The sequence below is a fragment of the Oncorhynchus masou genome, chromosome 13, assembly GCF_036934945.1.
Source record: "Oncorhynchus masou masou isolate Uvic2021 chromosome 13, UVic_Omas_1.1, whole genome shotgun sequence".
In the NCBI taxonomy this organism is placed as follows: domain Eukaryota; kingdom Metazoa; phylum Chordata; class Actinopteri; order Salmoniformes; family Salmonidae; genus Oncorhynchus; species Oncorhynchus masou.
The window spans coordinates 34655145-34665640 of record NC_088224.1 but is presented as its reverse complement, the minus strand read 5'-3'; the positions used below and the strand labels follow the sequence as shown (position 1 = coordinate 34665640).

Below are 10496 nucleotides of genomic sequence, written 5' to 3'. Positions count from 1 at the left end.
ACATCAACCAGAAAGCATAGGAACTGAGAAGTGGTCTGCGGTCACCACCTGCAGTACTACTCCTTTATTGGGGGTGTCTTGCTAATTGCCTATAATTTCCACCTGTTGTCTATTCCATTTGCACAACAGCATGTGAAATGTATTGTCAATCAGTGTTGCTTCCTAAGTGGACAGTTTGATTTCACAGAAGTGTGATTGACTTGGAGTTACAGTGTGTTGTTTAAGTGTTCCCTTTATTTTTTTGAGCAGTGTATGAATTGCAGTTGCTCCGAATGATAGTCACATTATTGGTTACAAAAAGCGGCAAAAGTTACAAAATATAAAAGCTGCATAGAGTAAAAATGTCCACATGAAATCCCAGAAATAATTGGAGTTGTGTGGAAAAATGTATATGAAACTTTGCAGTCGATCCATTAGAACCAATCTGAAGATGTATAGATGTCCCTGCACAGTTAAGTAAATGAACCAGTCCAATGTTTATATTTCGATATTGATACATTTGTTTAAAAATGTATCCAAGCAGTTGAGGAAAAACAAGTGTAAAATCCCAACATGTTTTTTTGGTCTGGACCAGAGAGCAGAAACCATTCTACGTTGCACTTTCATTTCATTTCTCTCGCATCACCCTACAATATTTAACAAGATTGTCCTTGGAAAAAAAATCAAAGCCCTCAGAGAATTTTAATGATTCTCAGAAGCAAATGATAAAATAGTTTGTTGATTCATTTGCATAGATTTCAAGATGCATTTCTATGTTTCTATTTTTAATGAATTTCATGTGTTCTATCTATACACACATTATCGGAATACTATGTGCTCTGTCCAACACTTGTTTGCCTCCCCTTGACAATAAAATCAGTGATGGATTCCACCACTAAGCCATATAACCTCCTCCAGTGTCAAATATCATTTTTTTGCCAGGTACTGTAGCATAAGTGCATGATAAATCCAATAACCATTAACCAGAATCAGTTTACAAGACCTTTACTATGACTTGTGGTGTGTGTGTTGCTTACAATCCGAGAACAGAACTTGCGTTGAGTGAGAGTGACGCAGAGTGCGTGCACATACACAGACAAGCACAAGTAAACAAACAAGCACACATACGCATCGACAGATCAGGTGACCCGCGGCCCCCGAACGTACGGCAGATGTGATAGATACAGCTGTGTGTAGAGTCGTCTCAGAGAGGCCGGTGTACCGTCACAACACAGCGCACACAGCGCACACACGCACACACTTCTCACAACCCTCACTAAACACAGGGCTAGTGGCCTATGCCGTCTGTGTTGAATGGTATACTCCGGCTCCGGAACAACAAGTCTGCTTCAAGGTCTATGTGTCTACCATTCGGACTCATGGGCGTTCCATACGCCAGTCCAGTATGCTTCAATATGGGTATTAGTCTATGTTCTTCTCAACTATCATGGTCCACATCCGGCTGCTTATCACAGATATGTCCATTTGTGTCCATGTATCCAGCCAGTTAGCTGTGGGAGGACAGAAACGCAACAGTTCACAGTGGTCTGTTTAAACTTCTACTTTGATTGGTATATCCGGACGTTCAGAAGACAGTCTGGGGGTTAGGCCCACAGAAGCAGCTGTAGTTGAGTATCCATTGGTATCCATGACTCAACAGTACATTACCCCATGTTCAGGCCAGGCATGTGCCCAAAGTTCACCCAAACTAAAGGGAGATCCCTCAATGTCAACAAAGTGCTTCAGGTTTAACAAGAGGAGTCAATCCGGTTCCATTTAGGTCAGGTGGGCACCATTATGTTCGGAAATGGACATTGGTGAGGTGGGGTGGCCGTCGGCAGGTGGTGGACTTCAGAGTGAGGCGGAGTCAGATGACTGGCCTTGACATCATAACTTCAATGTGATGGGTCACCTAGGGGGGATTGAAGGGCAGAGGTTAAACGTGCTCCCTTTTATGGGTCTAACAGGCAAGCTTGCATTAGTAGGGCGAAGCAGAGGGGAATTTTGGGTAGAATGGGATTCAATTTGAGCCAAGAATTTCCTCTCTTCATGGACCCCCTCTGTGTGTGAGTGGATCTACTACAAGGATTGTAATATGGTGCCAAATGACATATACCTCAAAGGAACTTTTAATACAATGCGTATGTCTTAACATGTAATTGTAGAGTAATGCGTCTGCCATATACTTTATAGTACAGCTGTCACTTATGTTGAGATATACTTAATATTCTGACTTGATACACTTGTCCTCAGCTGGACACCCCTCCTCACAACACGCACGCACGCACACGCACACACACACACAGACACACACCCCCAGACCTAGCTAGACAGGTCTGCAATATGCCTTGCCCCCCCCCCACATGTCTAGTAGCTACAGTCCAGACACAAGCTGCCCTCTACCCACCACCCCAATCCCAACAGACACACACCCAGTTACTCCCCCCCTCCACCTCCCTCCCGCCCTCATCCATTCCCAACACAGTCTCAGTCTCCATCGCCCCACCACTGTCATTGTCTAAGCCCCTGACTATTTTCCCACGCTTTATTTGTCTTTGTCCTGTTTGTGGCTGGCGGTTGGGGCCCTGATGAGGTCGCCATGGCAACCCACGTTGGCATTCCCCTGATTGGTGTACGTGGCGAGCTAATTATTCAGTGCATACGCTTTAAATAAACAATAAAGTAGGACGAATGGAAATGTGGACCCGAGTATTAGACAGGCTGTGATTAACACTAAGCTGCAATGACAACAAAACCTTTGAGGGGATACTGTTTCAGTGGGACGACCTAATTCTCTTCTTACTTCGCCATCCAAATATGTTCAAAGGATTTAGAATGTAAATGATTGATGTTGTAATTTTTTTAATACAATAAAAAGATAATTCTCATTACAAGTCCAACTCTAATTGTATTTCTTTGATTATATCTTGTTTGCTTTCAAACAAATCAGAATGTTGATATTTAGCATTATGAGGGGATAATACGACGTGTGTGTGAGTGTGTGTGTGCATGTGCTGCTACTCTACTTGAATGGCAACTTAATAGCGAGGGAAGACTGCATTTACCTTCAGTTCCTCAACTAGGGATTCATGTGATGAGGAGAGGGTGGAGAACTGGCTCCACAAGAGCACCTTGTTAATCTAAGGCTTCTAAGCACTCCTATGGCAAACAAAGGTGGGGGGGGGGGGTTACCATGACAGTGGGCAACATTGTTTACCAATTCTCCCTTTTCATTAATCAGGGCGAGCCGGCTCTAATTGGCATTTTGCTTAAGCCGGTCTCCAGACCCCTCTCCGTCCACTGGTCTAAATAATGGCGTTACGCCACAAGTGCCGCCGTACTGACGGAGGACAATGCTCCGCTTGTCGGCTGCGCTGGGCAAGGCTGAACCCACCCCCACACCCTCTCCTTCCCTCTTAATACCCCCCCCCCTTAAATAAACCTCACATGGAAAGACAAAGAAAGCCTCTCACTATTGAGACCTCACTGTCTTCTCTCCTCTCCTCATCGGTCTCCCCACCCTCCCTTTCTCTCTCTCTCCCCTCTCATTTACTCTGCTCTCACGTGGAGCTTCCTCTTCCTCATTTCTCTTTCTTCCTGCTCCTCTTCTCTCCTCCCAAGTTGGCCCCTTGAGTTTCCATGGACATGGACAGAGTGATCAACACTACTAGAAGTGTTAATTGTCCTACCAGATATTGGAAAACATCTCGTCAGTGTGTGTGCGACTTTATATTCTCAGTATGTCCATTGGTGCATCCCATTTCAATCGGTTTCCTCTTAACTCATATTTGAGTTCTTCTCGAGACTAAACCAATTCTGTCACCCGAACACATTAAATACTATCAAGTAAGGGTGTTACTGTACCCTTCAGCTGTCAGTGGATCAAATGTTCAATAACTCTGTGTACAAAATACCCTTGTAGGGATATCTATTCAATTGTGTGCGTGTAGAAAGGAATGTGCCCATGCTTTTTGAGTTAATATTCTGTGTGTGTGTGTGTGTGTGTGTGTGTGTGTGTGTGTGTGTGTGTGTGTGTGTGTGTGTGTGTGTGTGTGTGTGTGTGTGTGTGTGTGTGTGTGTGTGTGTGTGTGTGTGTGTGTGTGTGTGTCTTTAGTGTCTATGCATGTATACACAGTGCTCTGTGCTGATAACATGGTGTGTGTATAGGTATGTGTGAGTGTGTGTGTAGCAGGTTATCTTTCACATGATCTAACCATCCTCAGCTACATGCTCCATGAATATAAAACGCTTTCATGCCCCATATGCAAATAGACCCACAGTGTTGTCATTAATATGCACTCGTAATTATAACGCCTTCCGTTGATTTGATTTATGTAGCCGAAATAAGTCAGGTAAAATAAATTCCTCTAATTCACAAAATGGCGGAACGACGACATTTGCAGTCTTGTCGCAAGGAGGGGCACAATGAACACTGCATAAGGACGAGGAAGACCACAGCTGCCCCTCAGAATGCCAGCTTAAAAGACATAAAATACAGAGTGGCTTCGTGATTAACTCAGATCACATTCCCTCTCCCATAACGCCTCTCGGCAATCTATGCAATTAACACACTGCCAGTAATTAACGCAGTCTCGAGGCAGCCAATGGGGCAGGAAAGCGAGAGGGGGCGAAAGCGCAATGGGTGGAAGGCGCAGGATTGGGAATAGGGCACTAAAACAACATACCTACATGCTGCCATTTTGTGCCAGTCCTTGTCCTATTCTAAGATGGTGGCAGCAGGGCTGTGACTCGTTGTGCAGGAGAAGGGGGCAAACTAGGGAGGGAGGAGGGAGGGAGCGAAGGATGCTGGGATAGAGAAGTGAGTATCTTTCATTTAGTCAGTGCATTACAGAATGGTTACCAGGACAGAGAAACAAGGGGGGTGGGACATATGGAGGAAGGGAGATGATTGTCAGGTCTATAGGCCAATGAGCAGGACATGCACGCATGTCTTTCTCAGGTTCACACACGCACGCACGCACACTCACACACACACACACACACACACACACACACACACACACACACACACACACACACACACACACACACACACACACACACACACACACACACACACACACATCCATACATTGACACATATTGTGCACGCTTAAAGAATTACTACAGTAGAAATATGAGGGAGGAGATGTATCTGGCAAAATGTACACACAAACCAATACAAACATGTGATATACACACTATGGATGAACAACAAGATGACGTGGCTATATTTGCTTTATTCCACACATGTAACATCTACATGCGCGCCCGCGCGCGCACACACACACACACACACACACACACACAAACAACCAAGATACCCGTTCTCATGGTATGGTCTGCCCCTGAGCATGCAAATGACATTCATTATGCAAATGCATGCAAATCAGATCCAACCATCTGAGAATCCAGGCTAGAAAAAAACGAGGAGAATAAAATGAAATGAATGAGAGTGAGTGAGTGAGACAGAAAGGAGAAACGTGGGGCGGTGGTGTGAAAGGAGAAAGTACGGTGGCCTATGCTAGAGCAACAAGGCGAGGGCAGATCGTTTGTCGAATCAACAAATCTGATTGCCATTTCCATGTTAGAATCTCAGTCTTTAACCAATTGGAATTACCTTACAGAACCGTGGCAAGTATTTCAAACAGCTCACCAAACATTGAGTCTCATGAATGCAGTCACTCAGTCAGCTAACAAATTCAATCGTCCATTGGCACCGATGTCTACGAACACGGAACAGGGATGAGAGATGCGATAGTCTACAAGTAGTGCAAAGGCAGAGTGTACTAACAGGTCTAGTTAGTCACTTTCTACGGATCCTTTACACGTCTAGATGGACAATTCATGCTACAGTAGTTAGCAGTGTCCAGCTATAGCTAGCACTAGAAATAGTCAAATAACTGCAGATCAATCGTGCATTATCTTCAAACCAAATACTTTGACGTTTGATTACCATGGCAAACAGTTTATCTGAGCAGAGCAGAGAGATGTTGTGGGGTGGGAACTTGAGTAATACATGTTAGCTTGGGGCCTCTGATTCGCTAGGCGCCACTTCGGTTTCTTGAAAGCTGGACACACTTATAACATAATGGCATCGAAGGCAACAAAGCTACATCTCATTTATAATACATCAATCTCAGATTTGACCAGAATTAAAATGTTATATTCGGACCCTTTTCAAACACCAAAGAAAGTACTAAATGGAACTAGCCTCACCATACAAAATAATCAGACCACCGAAAATAGAATTAACTGAAATCGAATGATCAGAGAATAAAATACACAAAAGAATCAGTGAACAAATATTTAAATGAGCAGATACTGTACACTTTGTACAGGGGGAACAAAACACAGGGCCAGGGGAGGAAAGCTAAGCTGCCTCATTACCTCTCCTTAGAGCAAAACTGTGAGCTAAGTACTTTATTTCTTGTCAAAGCATCTAAGATGGACGCCTCTTTGTGAACAAGAGTGTGGTATTTAGGAAAGAGGGAAAACGGAGCAGGGTGGAGTTTGTTTTATAGTGGGGGGGGTGCCGGATGGGTCAGGCAGGTCACCCGTGACACAAGTCAGTATTCGACGTCCATCCAGCTGAGGACGTCGGGAGATGACATGGAAACGGGTCACTGGGGGCAACAGAGAGCGCTGTTACCTTCAAGTTGGCTTTGGTTTTGCAGATCGGGATGATGGATGCGAGTAAGCATTTGCCTCTGGTTCCAAAGGTTGCGTGTACGAATCTGGCGCTATAATGTTAAGGCCCCTCGGCCCTGGCTTGAAAAGTACTGTATGCAAAATAAGCCGCCGTTCGAGAGACCCTGACATTATTGACGCAGGTGGAGATGAAGATGAACGGATTGTAAATGTGTACCGTTTGCTTTCTGTGTGAATACCACAGAGTGGCTCGAGTGTTTGCATGGAAGTATGTCTGTAGGTAGGTAGAAATAGCGTGTGTGTGTGCGTGTGTGTGTGTGTGGATTCATTGGTGTATGGCAAAAATGCTTGTATTTTTATTTTTTGTACTGGAATCGCTAACTCACTTGGCCAGTGAAAGGTGAGGGAGGCCTTTTACTCTCATACTGCCTTTTACTCTTTCACTGCAGTGGAGGAAACAGCTAGGTCTCTATCTCTCTTTCTCTATCACTCTCATTCCCCTCCTTTAGACAATACTAATGGTAATCAAATTACAGTATACCTTTACTTGTATGTACCTTTCACAAAGTTACAGCGTAAAGTGCTTAACTATGTTTCAAATTCAAACATACTGTAAATCATGCCAAACTGTAATGGCTTGCCTCAACCATTTCAAAGGCTCATTCACTTAAAGAAGGCCAGCATCCCCGAGTCGCCTCTTCACTGTTGACGTTGAGACTGGTGTTTTGAGGGTACTATTTAATGAAGCTGCCAGTTGAGGACTTGCGAGGCGTCTGTTTGTCTCTCTGCACTTGTCCTCCTGCTCAGTTGTGAACCGGGGCCTCCCATTCCTCCTTCTATTCTGTTTAGAGACAGTTTGCGCTGTTCTGTGAAGGGAGTTGTACACAGCGTTGTGCGAGATCTTCAGTTTCTTGGCAATTTCTCGCAGGGAATAGCCTTCATTTCTCAGAACAAGAATAGACTGACTTTCATAAGAAAGTCTTTGTTTCTGGACATTTTGAGCCTGTAATCGAACCCACAAATGCTGATGCTCCAGATACTCAACTAGTCTAAAGAAGGCCAGTTGTATTGCTTCTTTAATCAGAAGAACAGTTTTCAGCTGATCTAACATAATTGCAAAAGGCTTTTCTAATGATCAATTAGCCTTTTAAAATGATAAACTTGGATTAGCTGACACAACATGCCATTGGAACACAGGAGTGATGGTTGCTGATAATGGGTCTCTGTACACCTCTGTAAACATTCCATAAAAAAATCTGTCGTTTCCAGCTACAATAGTCATTTACATTATTATCATTAACAATGTCTACACTGTATTTCTGATCAATTTGATGTTATTTTAATGGACAAAAAAATAGCTTTTCTTTCAAAAACAAGGACATTTCTAAGTGACTCCAAACTTTTGAACAGAAGTATATGTAACGTGGGTCTGTCTGCCGCTAACAGCTTCTTCCACAGTCCGACTGCCCCATACTGGGCTTGATCCAGTGATCCTTTGCTTCGCAACACAAGTGACCACTCTCCTTGACAACGCGCCAACAGATTGAATCATACAAAAAAGTACCTCTTGGATGGCTCCATCAGCAACATTTTAAGCTTGCTTTGAAGTGAGCTTACGGTACATTCTTAGCAGCTACACATATAACCCCTCAAACCTGCTATGCATCCTCATGTGAGCTTAACATTAGTGACAATTGAGTCCGACGTACTGTACCTTTAAGTCTTCTGATCGGTTGGCTGGGCACAAACGCTGAGTCACTTCCTCTCGGGCGTCGGCCATTTTGTTTTGTTTGTCGGGCACAAGAAACAGGCCTTGCGGGAGCGCAATGGGATTCTTGTTACTTTCGGTTATCTAGCTTTATGAAGAATGTACACCACTCATACAGCTAGATAACCAAAGATAACAGCCAACCCCTCGGGCCCACCCAGACCCACTCGGCTAGGCTGGATACACACACCTGTAGACGAAGGATAAGAAAACGACACACTCTTATTACGGCAAAGTATTGAATGTGAAGAGAGCGCAGACAAACGTGCACTTGGTTTTGTCATGAAGGAGAAAGGCTTTCAATATCAAAGAAAAACAAATAATCACAGAATTCTATCAACTTAAAACAATTTGACCAGATACACAGTGCCACACAACTTCATAAACAGTAGCCTACAGATTTCCAGTCATCCTCAATATATGCAGGACAAGCTTTTGCCTCCAATTATTTGTCTATTAATTGACCAATCGTGTTGTTAATAATGAGACTAGTCATGTTGCCAAGTGTGTGAATTATATTTCAATCAACTATTGTCAAAGGGGACCACAAGCTTACTCTTGTTATGTGGCCGGAAGTATCTACTATAGTAGGCCTGTATTATACCAAAATCATTACAGTTATTTTCAAATTAAGAGATCAATTGAACATTATAAGACTTTCATTCACTGGTCCTGAATAAACATCACTTGTCTCCCAACCTGACACCCAATCCGCTATCAGAATACGAGGTGTGCTTGTTCAATGACTCACTTAGAAAATTACTACTGCTATCAAATAGCAAATCATGAGTAAATATCATGGCACTGGCATATGCCTATCAGTATGGCCTGTTAATCACTGCATTAGAAACCTACAGCCAATTCGTTAGACTGTTATCCCCAACTGTTGCGATAATATGACGGAGGTTGGTTTTTGCTTGTGCCACTTTGTTGTTCAAATCGATGGGAGATCAATAGAGAACACGGACACACACATCCGATTCAACCAATAACATCATTGTTGCTTCATGTTCCGCTTCGGTCAAATAAATGATGAGCATTTTAGGAGCATAAGGGTGAGGGAGTGCGTGTGAGAGAGAGGGATGACACCAGAGAGAGGGATGAAGCCAGAGAGAGGGATGACACCAGAGAGAGGGATGACACCAGAGAGAGGGATGAAGCCAGAGCGAACTCGTTGCGTTTCCATTCGTGTGTCTGCAGCAAGGTGTGACTTCTCATCACGACGAGAGCAGCCAACAGAGGAGCACACAGTATAACCACAAACACACACACACACACACAGACACAGACACACACACATACACACACAACCTCAGGAGGCTGAAGAAATTCGGCTTGTCACCAAAAGCACTCACAAACTTCTACAGATGCACAATCGAGAGCATCCTGGCGGGCTGTATCACCGCCTGGTACGGCAACTGCTCCGCCCTCAACCGTAAGGCTCTCCAGAGGGTAGTGAGGTCTGCACAACGCATCACCGGGGGCAAACTACCTGCCCTCCAGGACACCTACACCACCCGATGTTACAGGAAGGCCATAAAGATCATCAAGGACATCAACCACCCGAGCCACTGCCTGTTCACCCCGCTATCATCCAGAAGGCGAGGTCAGTACAGGTGCATCAAAGCTGGGACCGAGAGACTGAAAAACAGCTTCTATCTCAAGGCCATCAGACTGTTAAACAGCAACCACTAACATTGAGTGGCTGCTGCCAACACACTGACACTGACTCAACTCCAGCCACTTTAATAATGGGAATTGATGGGAAATGATGTAAATATATCACTAGCCACTTTAAACAATGCTACCTTATATAATGTTACTTACCCTACATTATTCATCTCATATGCATACGTATATACTGTACTCTATATCATCGACTGCATCCTTATGTAATACATGTATCACTAGCCACTTTAACTATGCCACTTTGTTTACATACTCATCTCATATGTATATACTGTACTCGATACCATCTACTGTATCTTGCCTATGCTGCTCTGTACCATCACTCATTCATATATCCTTATGTACATATTCTTTATCCCCTTACACTGTGTATAAGACAGTAGTTTAGGAATTGTTAGTTAGATTACTT

The 10496-nt window shown here is 43.8% G+C and overlaps 1 long non-coding RNA gene across 1 annotated transcript; it reads right to left on the bottom strand.

Annotated features, from left to right (window-relative positions):
- Positions 1–216: 216 nt before the first annotated feature.
- LOC135551410 (uncharacterized) lies at positions 217–8513 on the bottom strand. Its single transcript, XR_010457299.1, has 2 exons — positions 8345–8513; positions 217–1891 (listed from the first exon to the last, which is right to left on the bottom strand). It is a non-coding gene; the product is annotated as an uncharacterized LOC135551410 (long non-coding RNA).
- Positions 8514–10496: the final 1983 nt, after the last annotated feature.